At 38.4% G+C, this 21102-nt stretch overlaps 1 pseudogene; it reads left to right on the top strand.

Moving 5' to 3' along the window:
• The first annotated feature begins 523 nt into the window (after window positions 1-523).
• Window positions 524-2210, top strand: LOC143556318 (F-box protein At5g07610-like; annotated as a pseudogene).
• The last annotated feature ends 18892 nt before the right edge of the window (window positions 2211-21102 follow it).

The raw sequence follows: 21102 nt of genomic DNA, 5'->3' as shown, positions 1-21102 counted from the left end.
GATGAGAGAGGAAACCGATTCTCCTTTAATATGTGTAAACATGTCGAATTCTCTTTTTAATATTTCCTTTCGGCTTTCTCCCATATCCAGATTTCATCCAAGCTCCAAATACAGCGTCAAGCTTATCCTCCAGACCATGAAATTCGTCTTCTTGAATGCCCATGAGGTCCGAGGCTGCCTGGTACTTGCTCACAATATCTTCATTAGTCTTGAGCTGTAGCTCATTCAGACGGTCTTGTTCCTTGATCCTTTCTTTTATCGCCGTCATTTCTGCTCTGAGCGAATCGAGAGAGGTGGAGGAAGCAAGTTGATTTTTCAGATCAGCAACTCTTGAGTTCGTAGTTTCCTTTTCAACATCCCACCTTCTCGTAGCATCTTCAATCTTCTTATTTACGCTTGATCTGAGAGCACTAGCACTTGGTAAGTCTTTTTCAAGTGTAGCTAGTCTATCTCCAAGTCTAGTGTGATCTGCTCTCAGATTAGCGTTCTCAGAGGCCTCATGATTCATCAATGCTTGTAGATTATGGATTCGGGTGTGGAAGGTGTTTGTCAACAATCTTTGATTTTCGGCAAGAGCGTCACTTGCCTCCTTCTGCTCTTCTAACACCCTTATCCTATCCTTCAGGATAAGGGTGGAAGATGTTTTGTAGTGTAAATCATCCACCCAAGGGGAGCTCACCTTGGGTGGGTCGGTTCGTTTATTAATATATCAAATCTTTTAACCGACAACGAGATCGTTCATTTATTTTATCTTTATATTATTTATGTTCGGTTGTTTGATTTACTGCACTCGTCTCAAGCACTTATCAAGAGCAAAGTCGTTCGTTGTCGTATTCGGTTTCGGCACCTACAATTGGTATCAGAGCGGGTCGAATCTCATGATTCAACTTTGTTCTTGATATTCGGGTTCTATTTCCGCTATGACACCATATGTAAATATGAACAGAAACAAAAAAAAGACTTTTGAGGTCTGTCATCTTGGGCCCCAGCCTACTTTTTCCTCTTCATTAAATGCCACGAATCCATCCAATATATATGAAAACCCCAAGGCAAAATCAAGAAAACCCTTAAACCCTAACGCTTCTTCATGGATGATCAATTGACTCAGCCTTGAACTTTGATTGGGTCCAACGAAGACCTTTTAACAGAAATTTTCTCCGGCTCCCTGCTGTCTCCATTGTCCGTTTCAGATTTGTATCTAAACACTGGCAGTTGCTTTCGAGTGACACACGTTTCATCCACAGGTATGATAAGGTTTCAAAATATCCTGGTCTTTTTGCTCGCAATGTATATGTTCCCTTTGATGTTGAAAACCCAAGCCCTCCTCTTTAGCAGTCTTTATTCCTACTTTAAAAGTCATGGTACTGTTAGAATTGTGCAATCTTGTAACGGCTTACTCCTTTGCTCTACCGATAGAGGGCCTAAAGGTCACAAAGGTGCCCCTAGTTATTATGTATTTAATCCTACCACCAAGCAATTGGCCACCATCCCATCAATCTCTGGAGGTTATAAAGTTCTTAAAACCATCTGTTTTATGGCTCTGGCATTTCATCAAACAGATTGTGCTCTCTATAAAGTTGTTTGTATTCATTCTTTAGAGCCTCATGGAAATATGCTTCAGATTCAAATCTACTCATCATCTACTAAGAAATGGAAGATTTCTGTTGAATCCTTCTATGCCCGTGAACCCTTCTTTGCCACGGAGTTTACTGGAATGGAGCTGTTCACTGGGCTCCCTTATATCGCAATCACTTGTACTTTAAAATAGATGATGAACAGCTGCAGACGTTGCCCTTGCCCGAAGGGTTGATTTCTTCTGAATTAATGACAATGTATTTTGGGGAATCTAGAGGACATCTACATTTAATAGTATACAAGAACCAAGAAGAAAATGCTTTACACCTGAATGTGTTTGAGATGTTAAGAGATCACTCGGGGTGGTTTGTCAAGTATCAAGTAGAGCTTGGTGAACTTTTGGCTGCATTCCCTGGGATGATGTATCCGTCAGGCGGTTATAATTTCTCGGTCATTGATGTGGTTAGAGGCGAAAATGAAGAAGATACATTTATGGCGCTGAAAAATCGGGAAAATATTATAACGTACAACGTTCATGACAAGAGTTTTAAACAAATTTTTAGTCTTCCTAGCTCGCGTGAAAGAAGTTTCCATCGATACACCGAAACCCTAACTTCTTTCTAAAAGACAATTCAGTTTGTTATATTTTTCATTATTAAGATGTTTGAATGTGTTTTGATGTTTGAATGTGTTTTAACTTACTAAGTTAGTTTGTAAATTATGCAATTTCCGTGTCCTACTATGCTTATCTAAACATTAGCCAAACACTATAAAATTTAAACAATTTAGCTTTAATTGATTGAAAATGACAATTCTTGCCCATCACCAAACATGTTACCATAATTAGTGTGTGGGATGGAGAAAGAGATTCGAATCGGTAGAGAGAGAATAGGCTCTGGTATGCAAATGAGAGAGTGAGATGGTAGAGAGAGAGAGTGGGATTCGGTAGGATGATGTTGAAGTAGAGAAGTAGCTGGATGGTGGTGACTAGGGGTGGCAAATGGTTGGGTTGGGTCGAACGGGTCATGGGTTGAAACGAGTTAGGTCAGAATGGGCTAGGATCAGAACGGGTAAATAAAAAATGGTTGTTTTGGTTTGGATCAGAACAGGTTAAAGTCGGAATGGGCCACAATGGGGTTCAAGGGTTTTTTTTTACGAGGATAACGACAGAAACATTTTAGTTTTTTTAGATTTTTCGTTTTTGATTTATATTTTGAGTTATGATTTTTTTTTTAAATTTTTAGGGGTTTTCAATCTTAATGACCCATTCCAACTTTTAGCTTGACCCATTCTGATCCATTCATCACCCCTACTTAAAACCCATAATAACCTATGCTAATTGTAGCATATTCAAAGACCGTGTTTGAAGGATGAAGTGATGAACTATTGAACATTGAAAGGAAATCATGTTTAGAGCTTAACATTACTAATTTTTTGTGTGTTTTTTTTATCTCTTCGGTTTGTTTATATCAATCAAAAGAAAGATTTCAAAAGTTCTAACTTCTAAATAATCGAGAATTTGCCAAAATTTTGATAACATTGTCATTAGTAGAAACAGCCATAGAACACCATCTTTATTAAACCATAACATTAAAAGACTAATGCTTCACAATATCACTGGACAATAAAAGTATCCCTCAAAAACATTAAATTGTTCAAAATAATTTGTTGGGCCACGTTTTATATTTTATTAGTCTTTTGTATTATTTATGTTTTGTTTAAACTTGTCTTTGTACATTTTCATGTATTGGGCCCAAGGCCTTTGTAAACAAAGCCCATTGGGCTATTGTAATATAATAGTGGCATGCCATGCTTCCCTATAAATAGGAAGCATGTGCATGAGACACATAAGCTTTTGAACAACTCTTATCCATCCATATAACTCTCATCTCAAGCAAAAGCCGAAATAAACAAACACACAAGCAAGATCTGAAATCTAAGGTACTTAGTGTGATTTCCACTAAGCACTAAGCTAGATTGATCCAAGAAAATTGTTGTTTGACCTACAATTGGTATCAGAGCTTTCTGTAACACCCCGGCTTTAAGCGGAATACGCCCGGGTGCAACGTACAGATCACTCATAAGCTCGTAACACTATTAATAGCGACAGTATATTTATTTTATTCCATATAGTACACAAATAGTTTGATAATGAGACAATCAACATTACATCTACATGAAACAAGTGTTATTCATTGAAATAATCCTAAGGTATAACTAGTTTTCTTGTCCTGACACTTTATCGTATCAACCTGCAGCACGTTTAAAATAATATATTTTGTCAACAACACATGTTGGTGAGTTTTCATAAGTTTTTGCGTATATAAATATATATAAAATGCGCGATTCAACGATCGTCATGCAATAAATATTCAAGCATAATATAAATAAAATCAAATAGTGTCGTCCTCCCGTTCATTTAGCCGAAGCCGTAGAAGTCGGGGAAATGAGAACCACCTTACGTAAACAACCGAAGTCATAACGTTAGACGGCGCAGGTACGTCCCGTCGGACCCTCCCACTATATGTATGCGTTTGCGTAACTTCCACCAATAAAGCAATAAACACATTGCAAGCAAGTTCACATATAATCATAAACAATATGCACGAATAATATTAACATGTACGATATGAGTGAATCGGTTTGTAAACAAGCGCATAACTAACGAAATAAAAACTTGTGACGTGCTACACCCCAGGACATTATAAAGCATTAAAAATGGGGTTATGAAGAACTCACATGTTAAATAAGCAAGAATGAGTAAATAAGCGAAGATGTCTTTAAGCGAGTGAACCGACAGGGTTCGGTTCAATAGTGACCCTAGATAAATAGATAACTATGACAAAATAATGTTGAGGAAAGATAAGAAATAGATGGCCGACATGTTCGATTTATAATTCTTAAACGAAAAGTTTGTTAAAAATTTACTTTTGTTCTATTTTTATAAGTTAAATGAAATAGGTTAGTTATTTGATTTTTAATCAATTTTATTTTAGTTTTAGAAAAAAAAATAAAAATAAAGGTTATAATAATTATTAGTTAATTTTAATGATTTCGGTTCGTTTCCGAGCCGAATATTATTTAATAAAACAAGTTTAACGAGTGGTTCATGTTTTTGGTTGGACATGAACTCGGTTTGATTCGGGTTTATATTTTACATGCTTGAAATGATAAGATGGCGTGACATGTTGGAAATTCGTAGTCTTGTTTATTAGTTTTGCAAAAGTTACTTTTTAACTTAAAACTTATTTTTAAACGAACATTAACGTGCCGATGAGTGATAGTGAAAACACAACCACGGTTGTTAATTTAGAGTGACAACATGATGATGATCACATGATATGTTGTACATAAATAAGACAATAATTACCCGATGATGGAATATCAAAGAAGAAAGAAGAATTTGAAACTTGGATTTTTTGCACCATTTGAAAAGCAATAACACAATTGAAAGTGTAAAGTGTTGTGGTGAATGATTTGTAGAACTTTAAGAGACTTTATATTGGCTTCAAATCGTTAATAACAAGGTTGAAGTGATTAATTGCATAAGCTAGTCATAAGGCTAGTCTTAAGCAATATTAATCACCAAATTAATGAGCTTTGACCCAATTTGGTGAATTAGGAAGTTAATGATCAATTAAAATAGTCTAGGTTCATCCAATACTTGGAAAAACGAGTCAAATGGCGGGAATTTAGAGAGGATGAGAAGAAGGCGGTTGACCCGTCTTGAAGAATACCAATAATTATAAACAATTAAAATACACAATTAATACTCAATAAATGCAAAGATTTTATTAATAATCCGAAAATATCAAAATTTTAAAATGTTTCGGTTTTTCGGGTTTTTTAAAAATGACGAATGTCACAGAATTCACAACTTTTAGAAATTTCGTCCTGAAATTAATTTAAAAATAATAAAAAAAACAACTACTATATGGAGTTGTTAAAAGTTTTAACAAATTTTATATACATATGAAAAATAAAATCGATAACTAAATAAATTAACAACACTGATGTAACACCCGTTAATTTCCAGTTTAAAGAATTAAAACATGTAAAGTATGTATGTTTCTCGGGAGTTATCAGGCATATTTCGTCGGCCTTCTCATCAATCCAGTACGTTAAAATATGTAACTTTTCCACCAAGATGTTAACACTTTAAAACTTGAAGGGCCGAATGTGAAAATTGTTTATATCATAAACAATCTAACCCTAACCCACTCCACACTTCCGATCGGCAGCTTCCAAGAACCCCCCCCCCCTGGATTTTTTTCTTTTTCCGGCCAAGTAGTGAGCGTAAAACATCAATTAAAGGTTAGTCTAACGTCCATGCAAGTCTTTTTCACCACTAAACCCGTTATCGAACACGTTAGGGTTGAGTTTTGATGATAACAGTTTGCTGACAGATTCGTATACGTTTATTGTAGGGTCTGTAACGCGATGATAATCCATTTTTTTTGATCGATTATTGATTCTATGATGTTCTACTTTGAGTCTAGTTTCCAGAAAGGTATAATACGTAATTTTTGGACGAGATTTGAATGGTTTTTATGAATTTATAAAATCGAGTGTCAAAGCTGATGCGGGATGACGGATTCTGGTCTGTCTTCCCGACGTCATAACCCTTTTTCGACAGGTCCAAATTGGTTGGTTTCATTTCTGGAAGTTAGTATTTTGAGTTAGGAACCAAACCCAATTGGAATCATTTAATTTGACTGGGTAATGATTTTTATAAAAATAAAACCATTTTGTTGCGCACTGAAATAGCTGCACATACCTTTCTGTGTTGGAGGAATTTTTTTGAATTTTGTGTCCACTAGAAAAATATAATAAAAATATTTTTATAAACCTAAGACATTTATTAAAGTCTGGTAAAAATTTAATAATTTATTTCAAAGGTTATCCTATATAATTAAATCCATCTTCGCATGCTAAAATCTGCATGTTTTACTTGTTATTGATCAATAAGTTCGTTTTGGGCTTAACCGGTAGATGTTCTATTGTGTTCTTGTCGGGGCTGTTTGAAGTGAGTTTTCGCACCAAAATCTTCCTAGGTATGTCCCATATATCATACTTTAAAATCATGTTCATTGGTGTTCGTTAAAGTTCATCTTATTCCCTAAATTCTCCTGTTAGTTTCCCATCCTCTCGAACGCTTTGCGCGTAATTGTTTAGCTGAGGCGTAGCATGCTGACACTCTGGGTTTCTTGGTACTTGGCCGCTTAAATTTCTTGCTCCTTCAAGAATGTATGTGCAACTGTTTAGCTAAGTAGGAGGGTAATGTTATCCCAGATACCTTTCTACTTGATGAATTACAGGCGTCAGTCTTATTTGATTCGGGCGCCAGTAGAAGTTTTGTGTCTACCGCTTTCTGTTCCTCGTTGAATAAATCACCCGAGCGCGTAGTCGATGTGTTTGAGGTTGAGGTCGCCGTAGGAAAATCTGTTTCTGTGTCTAGAGCTACCCTCGGTGACGTTCCTATGGTTCGGGATTTCCCGGATGTATTTCCAGATGATTTGTCAGATGTGCCGCCGGATCGCGAGGTCGAGTTCCAGATAGACCTTGTGCCGGGCGCAAAAGCCGTTGCTCGATCCCCTTACCTTCTAGCACCGAATGAGATGAAAGAACTTGTGACCCAGTTGGAAGACTTGCTCGTCAAGGGCTTCATTCGACAGAGCATCTCACCTTGGGGTGCCCCGGTCCTGTTCGTTAAGAAGAAGGACGGTAGCATGCGGATGTGCATTGACTACCGTGAAGGAAAAGCTCCCCAGTATCCTGATTGCTGCTGCGATGGAATCCTTGCTGATTGTGTACCCAAGGATCTGGGATTCTGAAGGATAGAAGATCCCGGAGAATCAAAATAAGGACCCTGGGAATGATTGGAGTGGCCTCCTGCCCTGGTTTCTTTTTGATTCCTTCAAGAAGAAATCTTCTTGAATACCCTTGAGTTGGTCTTCTCTTGCTGCTCCATGTGTGTTTTGACCTGTTTCATCAAAGCAAAGATGTCATTGTTAGAAATAACCAGGTCTACCCGTGTAGAGGATCCCGCGAATGGTGGAAGTTCTCCTCTGGGCTGAGTATTTTTCTTCGGCAGTGGTTGAGGTCCTGGGTTGACACTAGAAGCAGTAGTGACCACCAGATCAAAGACTGAGCTGGTTTTTGGCTGTGAGGCCATTGTAAAGAGAATGAAGGTGAATGCAATAAACGGATTTAATGGATTAAAGCACCGTTAGCCCCACAGTGGGCGCCAAATTGTTTTGGTTAACAATAATGATTTCGTAACCAAATTAGTAAAAGGGACTTTGTGCTTGTATGAAATGAACGTAACAGTGCTTAAACACGAGGATTTGTTGCATGGAAAAAACCCGTTATCCTTAGGATAACAAGCAAAAAACCCCGGGCGATGAAAACTATCACCACCGGTTTATTAATAATAAAAGTGATTACAATTGTGGAGCTCAAACTTGATCGTGATTACAGAGAATGCGAGTACTAGTAAGTTCTCGAGTGCTAGAGTGTGTGTTATGATCCGGTTTTGAGCTCTATTTATACAAATATAAAACTAACAAGAAGTTCTATATATAAGGAAACTCTTAGACTAAATCAATTAGCCGTTAATTCCGTTAGATAGCATGTTTCCTTAGTTGCCACGCTCCAATAACAGTAAGTGCGAGTTCTTAGGAGATCAAGCAACGGCCTTTGACCTGGTAAACATGGAAAGTAGCAAATATCGTGTTAGTTATATAATGTAATTAGGATACCAGTTACTTTTGAGGATACCACATCCTGGATTTGTCTTGATTATAATCTTTGCTGAGGATACTGAAAATCCGTGCCCTAACAGTCTTAACATCACTCTAGTCAAGGATCAATGAAGCTTCTATTCGATAAAGATAAAGGATATATATATAGAAACAGATATATTCCCAATTTCTATATCTGGTGATGGGAATTTCTATCAGACAACAATGAAGGAAAATTTAGACTCATCCGACATCAAGGCCCCGTTAAACCCAAAGAATACAAAACCAGAATATGCATGGATTAGGATCAAGTGAATCCAAGAAGCCAACGATATCAAAAGGAAAGGAAGTAATGATGCATTCAGAAAAATATCCATAGGACGAGAATATTTTAATCATCTGGCAATTCAAGATCTATACTTGTTCATACGCAAGAAGCTATGTTTAATTAAGGAAGGAATACCGAAGAAAGGCAAAAAGAGAAAGAAATAGACAAAGGATGACAAGGATAAGAAATTTAAGGATACCAACAGTTATAAGTAATTTTGTGCAACATAAACAAAAGATATGTTTTATTAAACTTATCTTTAAAGATTTATGTCAAGAAAAGATGGTACAAATTCCCAAAGTAATTCTTCTAGCAAATCTGGAAGTAAGAAAATATCAACAATAAGATGAAGGAAAGGTCTAGGTGGACAAATTTCAAAGAAAAGCTAACTTCGAGTCGACACTAGAAAAAAAATATATGTTTAAGGGAAAACAGGATAGACCCAGAAAGAGAATTAAAGAAATTCTCATGGTATGTTGTACACAAGGTATGTACTAGCCACTTCAAGAGTATATGACAAAGGAATTATTGCTACCTCTTTAAGAACATTCGTCAACCATCACTATATATGGAACATGATTATGAGACATCTAAATTTAGTATCTTATACCATTACCCTAACATCATTGCCAAAGAAGCAAACATTTGGATCGTGCCGTATATAACATAGAAAACCACAATAGGGAATTAGTTGAGGTCAAAGACAAGAAAAGGAAACATTAGAAAGAAATCCTCCCTAAATATTAAACTTTTCAGACCTTTCGTATTGTTGTTTCAGTATCTCTGTCATACTAAATCAATTCCATTTTTACAGAATGTCGAATTCTAACAATCAAAGGAATAATGATGAAACTTCAAGCAACAAAAACATAACATAATCCACCCAGGAGATTCATGAGCAATATTTTGTTAAAATGAAGGAAATGATCCACAACACAATAACTCTATACATTGACACAATGAGAGAAGAGATACATAAGATTCAACATTCAAATAAGACAATTAGAAATTATCCATACCGAAATCCTTCTCGTCATAGTAAATTCACCAAAGACAATTTAGTAGCCCAAGGTTGTAGTTTTGAGGAATTCGAAGCCTTTAAACCAAAAGAATTTTATGGAGACCAAGGTGTCATATCAGATTTGTGATGGCTTGATGAGATTGAGACCATTGTCATTATTAGTCAATGTACTGAAATTCAAAAGATACAGTATGCATGATGTGTGTCTAATAACCCTTTAATAATGACCCTCACAACTAAGCTTTAATATTAAAACGAAAATCCTAAAACCACACACAATCGGCAAGTGTACCGATCGCAAGTAGTATAGACTTAGGAAGTCCGAGTATCGAACACGTGGACACGTAAGAACGCTAAAGATCACTAACCCTAGACAAGACCTACCTTAGAATAATATTTAATTAATTTTTGATTTTTAAATACTTAACTGACTGACAAAACTTACCAAAAATAGAAAACTTAACGGAAAACTAACTGAACTGACTTTGGATGGAGAAAAACGTCTACCTAGGTCTGAATCAAATTGTAGGCCTAACAAGCTAATGGATTGAATAACTTCAAGACACCGGTCCCTAAAGATGACACGACTAAGGATCGCTCGGGCTCACTGGATCACCTCTCGGTCTCACTCAACAAGCCTAAACTACTCAAAATCGCCTAAAGCGACCAAACCGGGGAATAATTGCTAACGTGTTCTAATGAAGGATCACCTCTCGGTCTCACCAACACTCGACCCTAATGGTAATGAATACTACACAACCAAGGATAGAGGAACAATTCAACTTAAACCAAAATAGATCAACTAGTCGCTCAAATACCTAAACCTGACAAGAAACGAACTCGCTCTCGCGCAATCCCTATTCTAGCATGCAAAGGCAATGAGACGACCCTACTTCCTATCACCTCTCGGTCTCAAGAAAGATGTTTAACCGCTGTACTTTAATCACAAATTCACACAACAAAACCCTACGGTGGTACCTACCGCAAACAAACCCTAAACACAAAGTCTAGAATCAAACAATGCACCGATCAATCAATACAAAACTAATCAATCAACACACGGGGTTTATGCAATGAATCACTAAAATTTCCAGCCACTAAACACAACCTATTTCATGTCTAAATCAAACTTTACAATAGCAATTCAAGTCCATTAATCAAACAATCCATTAAACTCATCAAAACTCAACAATTTTCATCTTCCCTAGGTAGAACTAACAAGTTTAGCCGAACATAGTTTTTGGACAGCAGCTAATGATCAAATAAAACATCATAAAACTCCTACTAATCATCTCAAATATCATTCAACAATCAACAATACTCATAAACAATTCAATCTATCAATCAATTGCAAAAACTAGTAAACAATTGAACAAGATAATCAAAGTAATGAACAATGTGAAAAAATGAATGATATATGATGAATTCCCGGCCGTTCCTTGCTGTGTAAACTGATGTCGAACCTTCCCGAGGCTAGATTCTTGTGTATTCTTCCTTCCCTAGCCGTCACACGATCGAACCCTAGCCGAACAACACTTTTTTTTCTTTTCTTTTCTTCCTGCTGCTGTTGGTTGCTGCTGTTGCTGATGCTGTTGGCTGCTGTTGTGCTGCTGTTGGCTGCTGTTGTGCTGCTAAATCCCATCAGCAGCTCTCTAGGCTGATTAGGGTTTTATTTTTTTTATATAATATAATATAATATGGTCTTGGGCCTCCATGATGCATACGGGTCGGGCCTTGAGCTTTGTCTTGAACTTGTATGCGTAAAAGGCTCGTAAAAAGCTCGAAAAGTCCCGGTTTCTTCCTTTCTTTTACCCAAAACCTACAAGATTAATAAATGTATTTAAAACCTATCTAAAACGAGTTAAAACATATAAAATATAATATAATACGTAGATAAAACGTGCAGAAAATACTAGTGTTTTACAACACATCAATGCATCTCTGAAATTTGAAGGTGAAGCCCTAGAATGGTGAAACAATTTAGTCATGATAAAGGGCAGAGAAACTGTATATCAAATGAAATGGGAAGCATTCAAAGAACTGGTGTTACAACAATTTTGCGCCATTAGTGAAATCGACCATATTCAGATCAAGTTTCTATACCACAAAATGGAAGGCACAAATTTCAATGACTATAATGCCAAGTTCTTTGAATATTGCGAATCAAATCCACGCCTAGATAATTCAGAATACAACAAGGTTATTCAATACATATACGGGTTACCTGAGGAAATAGGAAACATAGTAAGAACCCATATGCTACCAACAATATACTTGGCCATGAGATTAATCAAATACTTGATCAATAAAATGTCAAAGGACACGGAAGTTATAGAGGAAAATAATGCAAAGAAAAAAAGAAACAGCAACAGTAAAACAAATGAAAACGAACAAGGAAAGACCAACTTGTGAGAATTGTGGTAAACAACACTTTGGAAAATGTCGAAAACAAAACAAAAGCTATACATCAGTCATATGTACCTACTGTAATAAATGTTAGGGCACGGATTTTCAATATCCTCAGAAAAGATTATATTCAGAACGAATCCAGGATGCGGTATCCTCTAAGGTAACTGGTATCCTAATTACATTATATAACTAACACGAAATTTGCTACTTTCCATGTATACCAGGTCAAAGACTGTTGCTTGATCACCCAAAGACTCGCACTTTTAGTTGATAGATCGTGGTATAAAAGGAAACGTATTGATTGAAAGATTAACGGCGAATTAGATTTAGTCTAAGAGTTTCCTTAAATATAGGGCATATTGTTAGACTTTGTTTATTATAAATAGAGCTCTAAACAAATGATCAAACACACACTCTAGCACTTGAGAACTTACTAGTACTCGCATTCTTTGTAATCACGATCAAGTTTGAGCTCCACAATTGTAATCACCTTTATTATTAATAAACCGGTGATGATAGTTTTCACCGCCCGGGGTTTTTTGCTTGTTATCCTAAGGATAACGGGTTTTATCCTGGCAACAAATCCTCGTGTTCAAGCACCTTTACGTTCATTTCATACAAGCACCTAGTCCCGATTACTAATTTGGTTACGAAATCGTTGTTGTTAATTTTTGACCAAAACAATTTGGCGCCCACCGTGGGGCTAACGGTGCTTTAATCCATTAAATCCGTTAATTTCATTCACCTTCATTCTCTTTACAATGGCCTCACAACCAAAAACCAGTTCAGTCTTTGCTCCGGTGGTCACTACTGCATCAAGTGTCAACCCAGGACCTCCACCACTTCCGAAGAAAAATACTCAACCCAGAGGAGAACTTCCACCATTCGCGGGATCCTCTACACGGGTAGACCCAGTTATTTCTAACAATTATATTTTTGCTTTGATAAAACAGGTCAAAACACACATAAAGCAGTAAGAGAAGACCAACTCAAGGCTATTCAAGGAGATTGAAGGAATCAAAAAGAAACCAGGGCAGGAGGCCACTCCAATCATGCCCAGGGTCCTTGATTTTGATTCTCTAGGATCATCTATCCTTCAGAATCCCGGATCCTTGGGGACACAATCTGCAAGGATTCCATCGCAGCAGCAATCAGGATACTAGAGAGCTTTTCCTTCGGTATCCTCGGAGTTTCCTGGACCAACGAGGCCAGGGTCCATCAACATGCAGCCTCGCTCAACCATGCCTGCCGGCATATTCTCATCAGGATCCCCTATGATGTCCTCAGAAGTGCATGTTGGAGATGACATCCCTATGCAGGCACCGCCTTATCCTGGGGATACCATCAATGGAGGAATTAACCACCCAAGCTCAGGATACCAGAGACCTAACGAAGATCCTGGTAACAGTTTACTTATTTCTAATTTATACACTAACCGTGGAACCGTGCAGGACAAGGGGATATCCCCCGATATAGCCAGGGAATTACAGAAGATGAAAGATATGATTTTCAGTATCCCCGGGATAATCCGTCCCATAGCTGAAGTTCCGGCGGGCAGTCACAAACTTACCAAGTTCACTTGGCCCATATGCGACGTGGAGATCCCCAGGAAATTCCAGACGCCCAACATGAAACTTTATGATGGCACTACGGATCCTAAGGAACATGTAGCTCAATATAGAGAAAGGATGGAGGTCAACCCTATTCCCGCAGAAATCAAAGAAGCCTGTCTATGTAAAGGGTTTGGTTCAACACTAACAGGGCCGGCCCTCAAATGGCTATTAAGTATTCCTTCCAATACAATCACTTCCTTTGCTCATTTTATTAACTTGTTTAATAATCAATTCTCTTGTAGTAGATCTTTTGAGAAAATGACAGGTGATTTACATAGAAGTGTTCAGCATAACAATGAATCCCTAAGGGATTACATAATTAGATTTAGCAGGGAAGCTTTAGAAATCCCCAACCATGACATGGCAGCTGCTGTTGAAGCCTTCAAGATGGGACTTAGGAAGGATTCTCCTTTCTACGACGACCTCGTCATAACTCCATGCAGGAATCTAGATGAAGTCAGAAACAAGGCGTTGAGATACATTCGGCTGGAAGATGATAAGAAGGCTCATGGAGGTTTGGTTATCCCAAAGTACGAGTCTACCAACATGAAATCAGACTCTCCCCAAAAGTTCTTTAGGCCAAATCCTTATTCCAAGCAGGATAATCCCAAGATCAACGCTGTGGAGGAAGACAAAGATGACGAAGAATATCCTAAAATATCTGAATATTGCTTTAACCTTAATATTGGTGGTGTAATTTGTGCCAGGCAGGATTTAGGTGACAACGCCAGATGGCCTAAGAAGAATGAGAAGCCCGGATCAAACAAAGACAAGTCAAAATGGTGTGCACTCCATGAAGACTTTGGCCATCGGACAGACGATTGTATAGCACTCCGGAAAGAGATAGGATACCTACTCAGTAAGGGACACATGAAGGAACTATTTGGAAGAAATAAGAACAAGAGTCAGGATCCTGTCAAGATACCTGAAAGGGCACCTTCTCCACCACCCGAAGCTAAGGTGGTATCCTTCATCTCGGGAGGATCTGACATCTGCGGGACCTCGTATTCAGCAGCCAAGAAGCGTTCCAGAGAAACGAAGATGGACAACGGAGAAAGACCTCTCCGTACTTCCACATTGACAACTCAAAGAATCATATCCTTCGATGAGGAGGATAGATGTGACCTTGTGGATCCCAACCACGACGGTTTGGTAATCACTTTATGTATAGCTAACTGTTTTGTATGCTGGATACTCATGGATGGAGGAAGCTCTGTAAACATTATCCAGATGGATGCCTTGAAGAAAATGGATATCCCGGAAACAGAAATTATCCCGAAATCCTCAGTCCTTGTCAGATTCAGTGGCAAAACCAAGAACACCTTGGGAGAAATCAATCTTCCAATATATATTGAGGGAACTAACTCCCTACAAAAGTTTTGCGTTATTGACTCTTTATCTTGTTGTAATATATTTTAGGTAGGCCCTGGATCCACAGCATGAAGGCAGTACCTTCAACCTACCATCAATGTGTGAAACTCCCAAGTCCTTGGGGAGTCATCAAAATTAGTGATCAACAAGATGCCAAGGAAATTTATGCTTCGTCAATAAAGTGGACTACAAAGCCTACTCAAGCATAGCAATTACAGAAACAGCCAGGGAAGGTCCTGCAAGCAAGAGAACAGGATGTAAAGGAAGTATCTCTGAATCCTCAGGATACTGAGATCAAAGTATTGCTAGGATCAAGTATTCCTGAGGATATTGAAATAGAGTTGATATCATTCCTAAAGAAAAGAGCTTCTACCTTCGCCTGGAAACATGAAGATATGACAGGTATCTATAAATCCATAATAACTCATAAACTTGGTATAGATAAATCTTTCAGGCCAGTACATCAAAAACGAAAAAAGTTTGCTCCTGAGAGAAACGTTATCATACAAGAAGAAGTGCAGAAGCTGCTCAAGACCAAAATGATAAGAGAGGTCCATTATCCTAAATGGTTGGCCAATCTAGTTGTGGTCCAAAAGAAGAATGGGAAGTGGAGAGTGTGCGTGGATTTCACCGACCTAAATAAGGCCTGCCCAAAAGATCCATTTCCACTCCCACACATCGACTCAATGGTGGATGCAACCGCTGGCCATGAACTGCTAACCTTCATGGACGCATCCTCAGGATTTCAGCAAATTCAAATGGAACCTTCGGATCAAGAAGACACAGCCTTCATGACTCCCACAGGTACATACTGTTACACTGCAACGCCTTTTGGACTTAAAAATGCAGGTGCGACATACCAAAGGCTCGTCAACATGATGTTCAAAGACCAACTGGGGGACACGATGGAAGTCTACATATATGACATGGTTGTGAAGTCAAAAAAGGCCGATGATCATCTCAAAGACTTGGCGACAGCATTTGATATCCTAGATGAATACAACATGAAGCTGAATCCAGCCAAGTGTCACTTTGGGGTCAAAGCCGGAAAATTCCTGGGATACATGGTCACCAAAAGAGGAATAGAAGCAAGCCTAGAGTAGATCAAGGCTATCCTGGATATCAAATCACCAAGGAATGTCAAAGATGTCCAAAGGTTGATCAGAAGAATAGCTGCTCTCAACAGATTCATCTCAAGATCTTCAGAGAAGTGTAAAGACTTCTATAATATCCTGAGGAAGAATCAAAAGTTCGAATGGGGAGAGAAGCAAGAAAGGGCATTGGTATCCCTGAAGGAATACTTATCCTCAGCACCACTCCTAATGAAGCCAGTTGATGGTGAGCCATTATCCTTGTACTTAGCCGTTTCTAGGAGTGCAATCAGTGCCGTCTTAGTCAAGGATCATGAAGGTTAATAACATCTAATATATTATGTAAGTAAAAGTCTACTAGATGCTGAATACAGGTATTCTTATCTTGAAAAGTTAATTTTAGCACTTATAATGGCTTCAACTAAACTAAGAGATTACTTTAAAACTCATGCTATACATGTAAAAACTAACTATCCTATTAAAACTGTTTTGAGAAAACCAGAAATGTCAGGTAGGATGGTAAAATGGGCTGTAAAACTTAGTGCATATGATATCTTATATGAGCCAAGGACAGCCATCAAGTCTCAAGCACTTGCCGACTTTGTGGCTGATTTTAGCCAGGATATACTTGAAGAAGTTGAAATGAAAGTTCAACAATTGGAGGTCAAGGAAAGTTGGACCTTACATACTGACGGTGCCTCCAACATAAGAGAAACAGGTCTAGGTATCCTACTAAAATCGCCACAGGGGACATTATACCTCTATCTATATCTTGTGAATTTCAGGCTACTAATAATGAGGCTGGATATGAGGCCTTAATAGCTGGTTTGCAATTAGCTAAGGATATGAAGGTCAGGTATCTCCAAGTTTATGTTGATTCTTTGTTATTAGCTAACCATTTCAATGGCTCTTATGCAGCAAATGTAGAAAACCTAGCAAAATATTTAAAAATAGTTAAGCAACTAGCTATGTGTTTTGAAACATTTGATATAATACCTATCGTACATATCTTGACTCTAGCAACAAAGGAGAACTTTGAAGTCCTAGAGACCTCAAATTTTAAGGATAATCCAGCATCTTGGACCAATCCCATAATACGGTATCTTCAGGATAATGAGATCCCAGAAGGGGAAAATCCCAGAGCTTTCCGAATGAAGGTAACCCAATACATTGTCTTAAATAATGTTTTGTATAGAAAATCACTTGCAGGTCCATACTTGAGATGTTTGGAATATCAAGAAGCACAAGAAGTCCTTAAAGACATACACGAAGGCGAATGTGGAAACCACACTGGGGGCAGAGCCTTAGCATCCAAGATACTAAGGACAGGTTACTTCTGGCCAACAATGAGGAGAGATGCAATGGATTTCTCCAAAAAGTGTGATGCTTGCCAAAGACATAGCAACATATTTCATCAACTAGCCAAACCATTATATCCTATCATATCCCCGTGGCCATTTATGAAATGGGGAATGGATATTGTGGGCAAGCTACCCAAAGCTCCTAGTGGAAAGGTCTTTATGCTGGCCATGACATATTACTTCTCCAAGTGGATCGAAGCAGAGGCATTTGTTCAAATTAAAGAAAGGGACGTGATTTCATTCATCAAGCGAAACATTCTGACAAGATTTGGTATCCCAGCAGAGATTGTTTGCGACAATGGATCATAGTTCATTGGAAGAAGAACAACCAACTTTTGTGAAAGTTGGGGAATCAAGATGGTGACTTCAATCCTAGTACATCCTCAAGCTAATGGTCAAGCAGAATCCAGTAACAAGATCATCATCAACAATCTGAAGAAGAAATTGGGGTCCAAGAAGGGAAAATGGGCTGAAGAACTACCATCTGTTCTTTGGGCCGATAGAACCACTTCAAAAAATGCAACAGGACAAACACCCTTCTCCTTGGTGTTTGGGGCCGAAGCTGTTATCCCAACAGAGATGGTGATCCCCACAGAAAGAACCAGCATTCAGGATACTGAGTCCAACAACAAAAATCTTACCAAAGATCTAGATACCATTGATGAACTCAAAGATCTCGCCAGAATCAGAATGGCTGCATACCAACAAAAAATAGCCAAGTCCTACTACAACAAGAGTATCATAATTCGAAGATTTCAAGTAGGATACATGGTATTAAGAAAAGCATTTCAAAATACCACTAACCCAGCAGATGGAAAGCTAGCTCCAAAGTGGGAAAGTCCTTACCTAATTGATTCTGAGGCAGGAAAAGGGGCCTACAAGTTAATCACTATGGAAGGTGTTCCTATACCAAGGGCTTGGAATGCTATCCATCTCAAGGCGTATTTTTGTTAGTGTACTTAACTGGTATGTTTGTATCCTCTAGCCGAAGGTATGTTCCCTTATCTATTCTTACATTTTTTAACTTTATCAAGTTTACTGACTTAAGCATCGGAGGGGTGTTAGCCAGGCTAACACCCACCCCTCATCAAGAGCTTAGTGTTTTGCAGTTATCCTAAGAATACATTATCTCGACAACAGTCAGAGGCTGATCACCTCCCACACGAATATGATATCCCTGATATCCCACAAGGTTTAAAGGCCTTCACCTTTCCAACAAACGCCAGGGGCGCACGAATATGATATCCCGGATATCTCAAAAGGTTTAAATGTATTCACCTTTCTAATGACGCCTGGAGTGCACGATGATTCGGGTATATTTCAAGGCAGGCTGACCAGACCAGCTGACAATCCGTCTGTTGTTGGCTTAAGATAAGTAGCAGACGTGTCACACATATGGTTTATAACATTTTCATGTTATCTAAGGTTTATAACACGTCCGTGCTATCTAAAGTCTTGGCATAATCATGCCCATGCGTTTGGGACCTTCCCCAGTTTTATCTCAAGTTTAGACATTTTCATGTCTCTAAAATAAAGGCCTAGTCGCTAGTAAAAAGGCTTTATCGCTAGTTAATGGGCTCTGTCGCCAGAATTATCTAACTTTGCTTCGACAGATCGCTAATCTAAGAAGGTTACTAAGTTATCTTTAACTTAGAAAAATCCCTTATACTTAGAAAGATCAACGGTGGGGGGCATCACGTGTAGGCCCATTAGATTTATAAATGATCTCCACGAAGGTATGCTTTACACTTAGTTTTGTTACACAATTTATATTGCAAGGTATGATCTTTTGGTTCGATTGTGATAACTCACACAAGGAATAAGGATACATTATCCTTAAGATATTTTTTATCGGTTCCTAATAATTCTTTTGATTATGTTTTCTAAAAATATATAATCATTAGCACATTTTATGATCAGAATACATTAATCTCTAAATGTTTTATTAAAAGTCTTAAAGGTATATAATCCTCAAAATGTTTGAGAACCATATTTTCAGGATACGTTATCACCAAAGTGACTTGTCTCCGAAAATGAAATATATGTAATATTTTAACTAAAACTTATTCAGATAAGTTATGTAAAAGTAACAGACACAATGCTTAAGGCCAAAAGATTATGTTATTACTAATCATAAGTGCAGGAAATTAAAAAGGCAACACCCAGGTTCCGTCTTGAAAAACCAAGATCCCTCCACCCGTATAATGCCAGATGTTCAAAAGTCAAGATAACATGGGCTTCGTCTTGGAAAGTCAAGATCCCTACACCCATGTATCCTAATATCCTAAGCATACTACTGTTCAAGATAACATGGGCTTCGTCTTGGAAAGTCAAGATCCCTCCACCCATGTATCCTAATATCCTAAGTATACTACTGTTCAAGACAGATAAAGTAAATTGTTCAAACAACCATTACAACCCAACATCAAACCAACAAACACATAAAAAATTGGGCTCATGCTTTTTCTTTACCGCCATCACTGCCCAATTGCACCTCATCACCAACAGCCTTCACCGCTCCCTTGATCGTCACATCCACTGCCTCCTCAGCAACCTTCTCCGCTCCGCTCGGACCAGCCTCCTCTACCGCTTCCCCATTCAGCTCAGCCAGTATCTTCTCCCAACCAGCTACATCCCAGAAGGGAGTATCCAGACCAGCATCCTTCGCCTCTTTAGCCATCTTGAGCCGGGATTGAAATACCGAAACAGCAGCAGACTTTTTCGCCCCTTCCATGGCCTCGTAAACCTTTACCAAGCATGCAGCTTCTTGATGAACCAACTCCTTCTTGGCTAGTGACAGCTCCAGTTTCGCGTCTTTCAGCTCTTTGGTCTTCTTATCAAGAAAACTGGTCTTTGTGACTCCTATCTTCATCAGTTCGGAGATGCGAGTGTTGGCTTCATGGAGTTCGAGGCTCATAGTGGCAAACCGGGAGGAAAGATACTCGAGGCCCTATAAGGATAAAGGATCCTCAATATAATTATCCTCAAGATATAAGAAATCATGACAAATTAAAAAGATACCTGCTGAGTCTTGTTCATTGCATCGTGGAAATCAACATCGTGCACGGGAATGGATTCACTGGTCTCTTGACTCTTTCGCTTCTTAGAGCCCTTTGCGCGGCTGCCTTCAGGTCGAGGGATAGAACTAGGGACATGTTCCTTCTTGATAGTGCTTCGGGTGGATACCATGCTGTCAATATCTTCAAGAGCAAAAGCATAAGCAGACTTGCCTACAAATACACAGGTTAGTATCTCTGATCCCTAAAAATTCTAATAAAATCTTGAATATTTCTTACCAGACATAATGGAGCTCACAGACGGAGACGGTTCTTAGAAGCTTGAATGGAAATGAAACGTTCTCTCTTCCTCGTCAATGAGAAAGAAAGAGGCAAGCTTATCCTCGGTTTCTCTGGTGGGAGGAGCGATCTCAAAGAACTTCAAAGCTGCAGAAACAAAAGAAAACACATCAGTCACAAAAGATATCGATATATATTCAAGATACAGTGTCCTACTTTTGGAAACCCAGAGATAAGGAAGAGTATCAGGCTGTGGAAGAGAATCTCTCCTAACAAAGAAATATTGTCTCTTCC

The sequence above is a fragment of the Bidens hawaiensis genome, unplaced genomic scaffold (assembly GCF_021521415.1).
Source record: "Bidens hawaiensis isolate Kalapana, Puna unplaced genomic scaffold, B.hawaiensis_p1.1 tig00018514_1, whole genome shotgun sequence".
NCBI lineage: Eukaryota > Viridiplantae > Streptophyta > Magnoliopsida > Asterales > Asteraceae > Bidens > Bidens hawaiensis.
Note: the sequence above shows the minus strand (reverse complement) of the source record. Positions and strands in the feature narration are given on the sequence as shown.